The sequence below is a fragment of the Dermacentor albipictus genome, chromosome 5, assembly GCF_038994185.2.
Source record: "Dermacentor albipictus isolate Rhodes 1998 colony chromosome 5, USDA_Dalb.pri_finalv2, whole genome shotgun sequence".
Lineage (NCBI taxonomy): Eukaryota > Metazoa > Arthropoda > Arachnida > Ixodida > Ixodidae > Dermacentor > Dermacentor albipictus.
The window spans coordinates 63,650,407-63,663,104 of record NC_091825.1 but is presented as its reverse complement, the minus strand read 5'-3'; the positions used below and the strand labels follow the sequence as shown (position 1 = coordinate 63,663,104).

The 12,698-nt window shown below is 46.9% G+C and overlaps 1 protein-coding gene across 2 annotated transcripts in view; it reads left to right on the top strand.

Moving 5' to 3' along the window:
- LOC135912364 (uncharacterized) overlaps positions 1-12,698 on the top strand; it is a 337,983-nt gene that overhangs the window by 120,666 nt on the left and 204,619 nt on the right. For both annotated transcript variants that reach the window (XM_070538422.1, XM_070538423.1), the window contains exons 29-31: positions 3,040-3,146; positions 8,990-9,122; positions 11,926-12,014. The gene's annotated coding sequence lies outside the window, so the exon portion shown is untranslated. The remainder of the gene's footprint in view (positions 1-3,039; positions 3,147-8,989; positions 9,123-11,925; positions 12,015-12,698) is intronic.

Genomic DNA, 12,698 nt, shown 5'->3' with positions numbered 1-12,698 from the left:
CCACATGCAGCCGCCGTCAGAACTGAACGCTCCCCCCTCCCTCCCCTTCCCCCCGATGCCTTGCGCGCGTTGCAAGACGGCGTGCTTGCTCCACGCCTTCCCTTGGCGTGCGAGATCGAGCCACCATCCTCGGCTCACCGTCACGCGCTTCACTCGCGCCTACAGCATACGGCGCGCGGCCACGGCGTTCGCACTTGGACTTCATACAGAACATCACGGCGACGCCAACGCCGAAGGGGAGGACGATGGCGGAAATGCGCCTGGAGCGTACATGTTGTTGCTATCGCAATAATAAATATACAGGTCAATAAAAAACCCTAATCTTGTAAATTAAACGAATGCGATTTAAAATGATTGACACCAAGAAGTGTAGCACAGTGCCGTTGACGTTCACTTTAGCGAACCTAACATGAAAGACGATTTCATGTGGCGAAATAGCCATGCTATACCATACCTGATGGGCGTTACATAGAAGTTGAGAGAGCAGGTTTAAGCTAAAAAAACTCTCGAAGAGGTAATAGTTTCGATTTGTACACTTTAGTTCTACAGACTTTGTGAAGAGGCGATCATTCATGAAGTTGCTGCACGGGAGTACTACTCAGGGGCGTTCCATATCCTCCAAATATACAATCAATTCCTTTTAAAAAAACTTGTAGTTCAGAACACGAGCAAGATATAAACACGTTCGTTTTTGCATGATGAAAGTTACTGTAATGTACGCGAACTTTTCTAAATACGACGAACCGGCAGGCTTCATCTGATTGTTGTACAGATCATGTTCTGTACATGTGTTTTCCTTTGCACATGCTTTGCCGTGCACTACTTCGAATAGCAGTTGAGCCCTTTACTGGCGATGCTGATGGTTTTCAGTGTTACGCGATTCGATTGTGCCAGTATTGCCCAGTGGTAGCGCGGAAAATACCGCGAACGTTGGGCGTCTGTTAAATTACTGAACGTTCTATACCTACTCGGTGTGGTTATATTTCAGTTCATTGTGTGTAGTACAGCCGTACACTAGACCAGCTTGCTAAACTCAGCCACGCTGCATACGAGCATGTCCTATATATATATATATATATATATATATATATATATATATATATAATATAGAATTGATTTCTCAACTGGGGGGTTTTTACGTGCCGAAACCACTTTGTGATTATGAAGCACGCCGTAGTGGAGGACTCCGGTACTTTCAACAACCTGGGGTCTTTTAACATGCAAATAAATTTAAGTACACGGGTGCTTCCGCACTTCGCCCCCATCAAAATGCAGCCGCGCTGGCCGGGATGCGATCCCGCCACCTGGTGCTCGGCAGTCCAACACCATAGCCACTGAGTATATTCAAAATTATATGCAGTCAAAATTAACGTGTTGGTGTTCGTCGTAGGTGATCAAAAGCTTTCTTCTTTTTATGAATATTATGAAGATAAAAAGCCATGACTTGACTGTACAGTACATTGGTGCTTAATCCCTCTCTAATTACGAGGACTCACTTGACCTAACAATCGTTCACTGGACTCCACTGGGCCTCGCAATGAACTTAACAGGAAGCTTTAGCTCGGTTGCTCCTATATAAATACACGTAAAAGGAGAATAAAATTTTCTCGGCAAGCACTCCACCAAACTTGACGATGCTTGTTGCATTTATAAGTCAGACGTGAATCTAAAAAAAATGTAAATACAAATACAGCTTTTGCCGAAGTCTTGTAGACAATATAAAAAATTCAATTCATAGATAAACTAACATATTGAATTTTTTCCGCTTTGAATGATCTAGCGGACGCTGTTTACAGAATCGCGATATGTTATTGAAGGAGCGCTATTTATTCGTAAACGTCGTGCTTCTATGTTTTTCGAACTTTCGAATTTCTGAATATCCTTTCAGTAACGTTCAGGCCTGAAACGAAAATCCGCTTCGAACAGTCACTAGAAGTTAACTTTATCTCTGAAATGCAACAAATTTCATTAAGATCGCTCCAGGGGTTACCTTAGAAAAGCGTTTTTACTTTTTACATGTATTTGCATAGGCCGCGTCGGAGTTGGGCTCAAATTAAAGCTTCCTCTTAAGTAACAGTGAATCGCAATTTGAGTCTTTATGGATGAGTAAACTTGTTCAATGTCACGTTATTTTCATACAGAACGTGTTATGCTATGTTCAGACTACGTTCGTAAGGCGCCGATTTTTCGTAACATACGTAAGCGGAAGCGCAACAAGCGTATGCCTCTAGTTCAGACTGCGAACATAAAGGTACCAACGTGCGCAATTTTCGCAAAAATCGTGGGTGAGAGTGTTAAAGGGTCGGCAACATTTACGACTGTTATGTTACGACCGTTGCGACGCAGCCAATGACCGATAAGCTTTCGGCTTTCAACAACCGGTGACGACACTTCCGTCCTCCCGTCTGCAGACAGCTCCGGGTGCGGGAAGTGCCATTCCGCCTTTCCGTGCGCACGATTGGCTGTGTTCGTGAAAATTTTTGCAGTGCGCCTTGCGAGACTGTTTTCAGTTCATCTGGTTTAACCGCCGAGGAAATCGATGGCCGCAGATGCGTGCTCCGAACTTCGATGAGTGGTCTCATTAGGTTTTCAAGGAAGCGGAACTGCTGGGGCGACATGCGCATGATGTTATGAAACATCGCAGCGTCACCAACTCGGAGCTTGGCGAAAAGGTTGTGAAAATCGCCGTCCACGGCCCTGATACTTGCCGCACCCAAACCCTTCTGCGCCACCTTCGTCGTCTTTGGGCGATTGAATACATGACTATAAGTTTGTTTTGAGCGTGAATTTCTTCGATCTCGGCCAGCGCTCGCATGTTGGCAGGAGCCATATTGGACCGCTGGTGACGTCGATTCTGCAGCTCCAAATTTTATTGGCCTGTTGTAAAAGCCGTAATTTAAGCAGCAGTAAATGTGAACAAAGGTGCCGGCTTAACTGCCGTAACGTTTTTTACAGCCGTTACGTTCGATACGCCAAAAGAGCTGTTACGCGCGTTACGACCGTAATGTGAACATAGCATTACTCAATTGTGATGTGCAGGCGGAATGGGGCGGGACCAAAGCGAACAGCGATGCCGTCTGAAGCGACACGAGGTTACCGAAGACAGGCTACTCCAGCAGAGCACTCAGGCAGACCTGGCCAGAGTCGTAAGTGCGGCGTAACCACCTTTGAAACTGTCGATAATGGCTGCCGACGCTTGGCTTCTCCTGTAATCGTGGGTTACGAAAAAAAAAACGATATTGCTAGGGTGGCTGCGGGAACCGTTGTGCCAACGAGTGTGACGGTGTGCGCTTGCGCCATATTGCGCTGAAGTTATATTGCGCTGAAGTGTAAAGCGACATGCACACATGCACAATGGAAAGAGACACAAACACAGCGCTTGCTTTAACTGCGCCTGCTTTGGTTAGTGTTGAAACTTCCTGACGTGGCTGTTTCAGCGTTGCCTAAAGGGAGTGAGCGCTTCTCCGTCCTTCCTTTCTTCGGGTCAATGTCCACCACGTGCTGCACCACACCTACTCGTTATGTCGCTGAGAATGTCCTACTCGCAGCACTAAGAGGAAACTTGCAGCATGAGTCCTGGTGCGCTGTCACCAAGTAGTGGGCAAATTATGGACTGAGCATTTGATGTAATTTCTACCACTCGAAGGCTCTGTGATGCATAACGAATAAATGTGAAGTTGAACGCGCAAACAAAAGCTATCCACTCATTGTCTAAATTAGTTAACACCGCCCTGTAACTTTACTTTCTGAAACTATACAAACCCTCGAGGAAAGCTGGGCGCGAAGGGCCGCCAGCAACGAAGGCGGTCCTTATGTAGCAGCGGCCCGTACACTTGACCACACAGATTAAATCGCATTACTTAATACGCCAGTCATTATTTGTGCAGCCAACTATACTGCACACATCTTCACTCTACCGCTCCATATTTTGACGCCTGAATGGAGCATAGTGCGACAGTAGAGGTGATCGCACGGTGTCAGGGCCGGAGTGGTTGTGATTTGGGGTTCGTGCGCTTTTGCAGAGGCAAACGTAAGTTGAGCAAAATCACCGGATGGATGGATAGATGGATGTTATGAGCATCCCCTTTGGAACGGGGCGGTGGGTAGCGCCGCCAGGCTCTTGCTAATATACTACCTAATGTCCTACCTAGGTGAAACAATAAAAAAAACACTATGAACACCCACAACCAAATATTCTGATTCCCTATTGCGAACTGTGCTTTTGTACATCTCCGTTTTTCGTCGTTTCCCTACTTCCACCAATCTTCCCTTTGCCTCTTACTAATCCCTATAGCGGACATGTTCTTTACTTTTCCACTGCTTTCGCTGAACCCAAGGGCTTCAAGGAGGCCAGTGGGGCCTAAATCGACCACTGGGTAGATAGCTTCACATTCTAACAAACATGCTCCGTAGTTTCCCTAGCTTTACCGCAGCAAGCAAATGCTTTTTCTTCCTTATTATATCTCCCTTTATAAGTGCCTGTTCTAAGGCATGCCAATCTCGCTTCGAAAAGTAATGAGCTTCGCTTTGAGTTATCATAAATTGTTTTTCTTAAGTAGTTAACCCATTGTGATGTTGTTAGGATCGTCACGTTGCAAAGCATGTGACGCGAGGAAGATGGAGGAGACGGTGCATGATCATTTTCGGTGTCATCAGTCTGACAAGCAGCTGACGCTTTCGTTAATGGCGGTGATATAGGCGGTCGTTCTTCATACTTTTTCAGTAAATTTATGTGGAACAGTGTCGTCCTTGTCCCGAGGTCAATGACGTAATCGACGTCATTTCTCCTCTCAAGTACAGTGAATGGCCCTTTCCACGTAAGAATCAATTTGTTGTTGTCCGAAGGCAGCAGTAGCAAAACTTTGTCTCCAACAGCTAAATGACGTGGTCTGGCCTTCCGGTCGTAGTGCTTCTTCTGTACAAGTTTTGCTTTTTGAAGCTCCTCCTTGGTCAAACGACAAGTGTCTTCCAGACGCTTCCGTAGCTCAACTACATACCCGAATGAGGTTTTTGTGTCATCGTCAAGCTGATCACCTGTCCATAAGTCTTTCAATATAGCCATGGGCCTTCTGACATAACGGCCGTACAACAAGTCAAAGGGTGCAAAACCCAGACTTGACTGAGGGACTTCGCGATAAACAAAAAGCAATGGTGCCAAGTACCGGTCCCATTGTTTCGGGCTCTCTTGACACATTCGTCTTATCATTTGTTTAAGGGTGCCGTTGAACCTCTCCACAAGGCCATTTGCCATCGGATGATATGGAGTTGTTGGCAACTGCGTGAAAGAGAGAAGACGGCTTAAGGTATCTAAGCCTCGCAGTTATAGGAACCCTGTCGTTATGATCATGTACAGGCTGCTCACTTCCATAGCGATAACCACGCCAGCTCCCCTTCCCCCAAGGCTTAGCTCCTTCATCAGACGTGACGAGAATGATGTGCCTCTGTCACTGATGATCTCCTGTGGGACTCCCACACGAGAGAACATCTCTAGAAGTGCCTCAGCTATTCTTTCTGTTTCAATGCTTGGCAGTGCCACAGCGTCCGGATACCGCGTTGCCATATCGACCATTGTCAGAACGTACTTATTCCCTTTCTCTGACATGGGAGTTAATGGTCCCACAATGTCAATGGCAACTCTCTGAAACGGGGTATCAATGACGGGAGTACTTCCCAATGGTACTCGACCTATTAGATGTTTAGGAAAAGTCCTCTGGCACGTATCGCACGATTTAAAAAATCGCGTGATGTCTGATTTGAATCCAGGCCAGTAGAACTCTTCGCTAACATGGTCTGTGGTTCGCTTTATTCCTTGATGTCCGGCAAGGATCCCTTCGTGAGCCATTTTCATCACAAAATGACGAAGGCTTCTGGGTACGACAAGCTGTTCCATTTGTTTCTTTGACCGCAGTGTGTATCTTCGGTAAAGAATTCCCTCCTTTATAAGGAATTGGACGTCGGCGAACCTAGTCTTCACCTCTTTGTCCACTGCTTCAAAGCATTTACGTAGACTGCTGTCCTCCCTTTGCCTGCTTTTCAAGTTGATTGGGCTGATGTCTAGGGGGTTTATAGCTGGTACTGGTAATGAAGACGGACTTGATCTTGGCTGTCTGGTTGTCGCCGCCACTTCCGAGTTGTCCCTGGTTTCTCTAGCAGACGATGATAAAGTGTCAGCAGAGATTGATTCATTGCTAGAACAGTTTCCACCTTCTGCTCTAAATGATTCATCCGCAGCGCTCGGTGTATAAAGATGTCTTTTCCATTCATTGTCAGGATTGGAGGCATTCCGTACACCTTTCACATTTCCCAGGACAATATCATATAAAGGGTTGTCCATGCATAAAACCCGAGTCTTGCCTGTGAAGAAAGGTGACGCGATTTCCACGGTTGCTTCAGGTAGCTTCAACACTCTTCTGTCCAGAAGACAGACCGAGGAAATTTTTCCTGTCAGCTTACTGTCTGGTACAAGGGACCTCTTGACAATAATAGAGTCACATCCCGTATCTTGCAAGACAGTAGCGGGATGTCCTTCAAGCACACCTTCGGCAGTAGGCATAGACTTTTCGTCTTGTTTACGCGTCTGTGTTCTCCCGCGTTCCAAACTTCCGGGAACTCGACGCAAGGTCTGTTTCTTTTCGGTTACTGCCTTGGACATGTCTACTTCTTGCATCGAGCACGAAGCCTTCTCAGTACTGTTGGGTTTTTTGGGGCAGTCACCTGTCTTATGCCCAGTGCGGCGGCACTTTCCACAGAAAGATGTATTTGTATTTGGACCCTTCGTATTGGTCCAGCAATCAGCAGCTCTGTGACCGCGCTTACCACAAAGAAAGCAGCCTGGTCTTTCCTTCTCTTCTTGTCGCTCAGGAGTTCGAGCTTGACCTGGTGGCTTGCTAGGTTCTCTCTCGTTTTTACCTTTGCCAATGTTAACTAACCCCTGCGCCTCCATGTAATGATCAGTAGTTTCCGCTAGTTTGTCAATTCCTTGACAATTCCTTTCTCTTAAAAAGACTGCCAGTTTCTCATGGCAAGTCATCAGGAACTGTTCTGAGACAATCTTGTCCCGCAGAGCATCGTATGTCCGGTCTGTATTGGCCATTTCTTGCCAGTGATCGAAGTATCCCAATAGACGGCCGGCAAACTGTCTACCAGTTTCGGAATTATCGGGTTTCGCCGACCGAAACTTTAGCCTTCCTCCGTGAATCTGAAGCGTTGCAAAAGCGTCTGTTTTAGTGTCGCATAGTCCATGGCATGATCCGGTGCCATTCTGCCGACAACACTTAGAGCTACGCCTGTCAAACAGAGGCTCAGCGATAGGGCCCATTTGTCTTGTGGCCAGCCCTGGCTCGTTGCGACGCGCTCAAATCGTTGAATGTATGCATCCAACTCATCACGTTCTTCGTTGAATGGTGGGATTAGCTTGTGCGGTCTTTGGTAGCTCTCGGTAGCGCCTGCGTGCACACTCTCTGTAAGCTGCCCAGTACTCATGCTACCCGCTGTCGCGTCTAACTCCCTCAACTTTAGCTTGAGCTCGAGCACTTCCCTTTCAGCCTTTAATCTAGCTAGCGCTTCGGCATCAGCTTCTTTTGCTGCATTGCGTTCAGCCAGGCGTGCTTCACGCGCTTCCCTTTCGCGCGCGCGCTCTTCGTCTACCCATTGTTTCAGTGCCGCGCCAGTCAACCCCAGTTCTTTTCCAATTGCCGTAAGCTTGTCTGTCTCCATCCTCACCCGTGAGACACACATATGCAATGTGCTGCTCTTCTCGATAGCGTAAGAGCAGTCCTGTCGCGGACGCCAGATATGTGATGTTGTTAGGATCGTCACGTTGCAAAGCGTGTGACGCGAGGAAGATGGAGGAGACGGTGCATGATGAGAAACACACGACAATTATATTAGACGGCACGTAAACACGAAGAATACCCTAAACTAGCCCCACACATACACGGTTGTTCGTAAACGGGAAAAAATAGTCTCACGAGGTTGCGGTTGGAGTACGGAATGTGGTGAGGCGTAGAGTTCTTGAAGTGGAACACTCGCTCATCGAGTGATGACCGGCGTGGTGGTAGAGCAGACGCAGCAGCACGGGGCAGGAAAAGGTGGACGGCCCACAGCTCCGTGGACGCGAACAGGCCACTCAGAAGTCTCGAGCAGGAAGACGGCCCCAGGCGCTCGTTTCGATGACGGACGCCCGGTCACCCGAACCTCGCGCGTAGAAGCGGGTTCAAGGCTGCAGCAGGCCGTTCCGGGGTCTCGTGCAGGGCAACGACCTGAGGCGTTCCCAGTCCCAAGGACGGACGCCCGGTCAGGTGAACCTCGGCAGGAGATGTCGGTTCCGAAGGCCCGGTGGCCCTAGTCACGCCGGCGTTCAAACGATCTCCGTTGCGCGAGCCCCTTTTTCATGCGCTCCTCGAGCCTCCCTCATCTTTCTTTTCCTCTTGTTGAGGACGGTGGCAATGTCGTCTGCTCTTGCGCTCGGTACTTTGTGTGTACTTCTTCACACCCATGAAGGTTTTCTTTTCCATTGCTGCCACCAACCATTGAGCTGCCGAAAGCGCCATCTGGTGCCTCTAGAGCGAACTGCTCCACGGAAAGGGTCTACGAGAGACGCCGAACAAAGAATACGGTTGTGGCCGAGAGGCTGGCGGTGTCTGCGAGTTTCTAGATTTCTGAGAAAACGGTTCAGAAGAATGGTTTGTTTCAGATAGAAGTAAATTTTGGAGTTTTATATGCGATAAGGAACGACCAGAATAGGAAGCTTGCCGTAGTCTGGTACCGCAGAATAATTTTGGCCATCTGGCGTTGTCTAACGTGGACACAACGCACGACACACGAATGTTTTTTTTTTCCTTTTTCGCTCCCACCTAAGTGTAGCTCTGACTGAAAACTGCGAGCCTCTCCTCGGCAGCGCAACGCCGCAGTAACTAAGCTACCGTGACGGGCGCTTCAAGTTCCTCGAAGTTTGTGAAAATTGGCTTTCCTTGCTCTTGACCTCCAGGCTTCAAGCTAGAGTCTCGCCGTGGAAAGTGAGCGCCTATCCTTGGCGAACACTGACGCCGTCCAAAGCCTACAGTAGGGTACCGAAGACCACGGCTCCACGATTAAGGGAAATGACTCGCCTGCTGAGAACGGTAAGCTTGTTGTGATCGTCTTGTAACTGTCTGGCTCGTAGAATTACATGATGTTGTGGTACAGTATCGAGGCAGTCCTGTTCCTCTGTCTTGAGAACCAGGGGCCCGTGTTCAGAGGAAGCTGTTACGCTTGAGTTGTTCACAGGGGAATATCAGTCCAACCAATCCTTATGTTGGACGACAAAGCTTTGTGAATTTGGTCCCGGGACCCGTATTCATGGAGCTTGTCTTCCGTGTTTGCTCGTGTCCCTGGCGGCGACCTTCACAAATATGTGCAGCGTCAGGATTTGATGAAATTTAGTCTGACGAGAGCTTCTAGCGTTTAACATTTGTTATTATGTGCGCTGGCCCTGAATTCTCAAAAAAGGCTGTTTACGCTAGAATCTCTCGCCAAAGAAAATTTGAACCACATGCCCTTCTGTTGGACATATAGTTAGTCAAGGGGACTTGGGAATGCAATGAGAACTAAAGAAAATTCTCACATTTGTTTTTTCATCCGTTGGTTTCGTCTCTCGCAATCATGTCGTTTTATGTAGCTGTGTTGTTTTACATCGTTTAGGTGAACAACTTGAACTTGTGAGTTTTGTCTGCACGCTGTCGAAGCGAATTACAGGTGTACGCCGATATTCAATGTCTGTATTAACGCAGTCCGAGTTGAAGTCTGCAGGTGGTATCTGAGAACGCCACAACTAAAACGCGCACTCTGACGGAATGCCGTCGATTGGCCTGAGTATACGTTATCTGACCTATGTTACTTGGTGCATTGTTTCATTTGTTATACTTGTATTAGACTACGGTACACACACACCAATCGATGCTTCGCCTTTCGGGCGAAACTGCGATTTTCTTTTTTCTCTCCGAAAGTACTTTCCACCGGCTGTAAATGCCTCATTTCTGCCGTTGAGCAGAAGTCATAAGAGGAGGCGTGTCTCGTTGTATTAGTTTTTGCGAGGAATGCTTATTTCCGCACCAGGAACCACTCTCTCAAAGCACAGTATTCGGATGTTTGTAGCATTGTTGCATTAAAAAAATGATGCAACGTGCTTTTTTCAAATTATTCTGCAGTCCTCAGAGAACAAGTTGGATGACCTTGAACGAGATGGGAGGGGGTATAAAATTTTGAAAGAAACTAACATTTTTCTAATCTTGATACATAGATAATCTTGATGCATATATACATGCATGCATACATACATACATACATGCATGCATGCATGCATGCATACATACATACATACATACATACATAGATACATACATACATACATACATACATACATACATACATACATACATACATACATACATACATACATACATACATACATACATACATACATACATACATACATGCATACATACGTTAGGGATTCTAAAGTATGTTTTCGCATTTTGGCCTCGTTGGCCGAGTAAAGGTTCCCGAAACTTGACATGTTGAGTATTTGGTTCCTTTAGAGCACAATGTAGTAAATCTGTACCGCTATATATAATTAGTAGGCCCTAGAAGACGCCATCAAAATCCGTGACGTCACAGCGACCAGGTGCGGGAACTTGAAGGAGGCGTCGCCACCCTTGTTTCGTTTGTGCTTTTTTTCTGGCCTACCAAGCGGCTTATTATCGTGGTTAGAGTGGGGTTTTTCTTGTCGTAGAAAAGTTATTTACTGATGCAAAACAAATCATTTTTCTCTTCAGCGTCCCTTTAAGCAACCGGATAACACGATGAAAGTTAAGCGGTTCATTGTTTCCCTGATTCATCTGCAAGGGAAACAATGAAACAAAGGGTATGCCGAGGAGGAGGAAGTTTTCTGGACCGGATAGTTAATGGCGATGAAACGCGGATACCGCATTTCACGCCGGAATCGACACAGCAGCGCATGGTGTGGAAACATCCAGGTTCGACCGTTCAGCGCCATCGGTTGAAAGTCATTTGAGATCGCTGAGCAACGCTACCACTGGATACCAAGATATCAGCACGCGCCATCCTCGGCTATCGCTTGTGGCCTCTGCCCCATCCGCAATAGCCCGTTCAACGCTTATCCGAGTGAGCTCAAGTGGCGCACTTAGGCATAATTACGTTCGTAAAAATGCTACACCGGTGTCCTAGCAATTTCTTGTCTTTTGCGGTGGCTATTTAGGATTTGTGAAATGACTTACGCTAACTATTGGGGGAAGGGCTGAAGTTATATACATATACGCATTCTTTCAACTACTGCGCTCGCCTTTGTAGTGGTGCTCATTTGCAAGCTTGCTGATCTTACGAGTAGTTTTATCTTTGTGAATACGCTTCTTTCGTAAGACTTTTCTGCCTAAGTTTGTTCGTAAGTTCACTTAGTGAATTCTGCACCAGCTATTCTTTCTTTCGTGGCAATAACCGTTTTGCAAAGGTGCCGGGGGCGTGGTGACAGCGTGAAGGGTATTGTATTACTACAGAGCAAAGGTTACGAAGCAGCCGAAGAGCAAGGACATCAACTATCACTTTCTTTTTCTAGCGGTGGTGCGAATAGATTCCTGGATCCGACATGGCATGGTCGCAGGGGCCTATTTCCAATGTTGGGAAAGCAATTCCTTAAATATTCATGTAGTGAGAAGCAATGAAGCCCGATTCGAACGAACAGACTCCACAGTCAGTCTTATTTCCAGGCAAACATGTGTTGGGAACCCGTACTCGTATATGTGCTGGCGTAGTAGATTTATCGATTTGTTCTTTCCCATTGTTGTGTTCAGTGAACAGTCATCGCGCTGGCTGTAAATATTGTGACCTTGACGATTTCTCGCCTCCGGTGTTTCACTCTTTTGCTCAAAGATCGTCGAAGCGATCGGCAAAACGGGAGCGAGCCGCGAGTACCTGTTATACACAGGACGTACGACGCCGGAAATTGCCGCCCTTGTGAGGTAAGAACGTTAGAAGTGATTTTGCCATTGCCATCCTTGGTGCCCTGCCTTAAGAAGTTAGCATTGTAGAAATAGACATAAAGAAAGGGTTCCAAGCTGTATAGCGACATCTTGTTCACAAAGAGTCTGTGCGGGCAAACGTGTTGTGTTCGACACATATATAGGCAACCGCGCAGCTGTGAAGTAAAACGTACCAGGTTCGATAAAGCCGTCGCTTGTGTAGGTGTACAGTGCTGGTCCCATTGTCGGATGGCAAAGCCTGTCGGCCTGCGCAGTCGGACGAAAACTAAATTATCTGGCGGTCGTAACTCACTACTTTTGACTGGACTGGTTAAGAAACGATGAAGCTACCTGCGTCATCAAATTCCGAAGAACGTCGACAAGCAAAACAGCACAACGTGTGAGGGGGCGGGTATTGTAAACGGTGAACTTTACGAGGGCGCCTTTCTGCACTCTTCAAAAGCTGCATGCATTGCATGTGATAACGTCGTCAACGGCGTCTATGGGCGCTGAAAAATGTATTTATTGAGAATAAAATAAACTTGTATTTTCTTTACTCGTCACGCATACATAAAATTGCCGAGGAATTTTATTTTCGTTGAGTGAATTTGTCTCGCCTAAAAAAAAAAGAAAACTAATTTTTCTTTCCCAATGTTTGTTCCCTCGAAACGTTGTCGCGCTTCA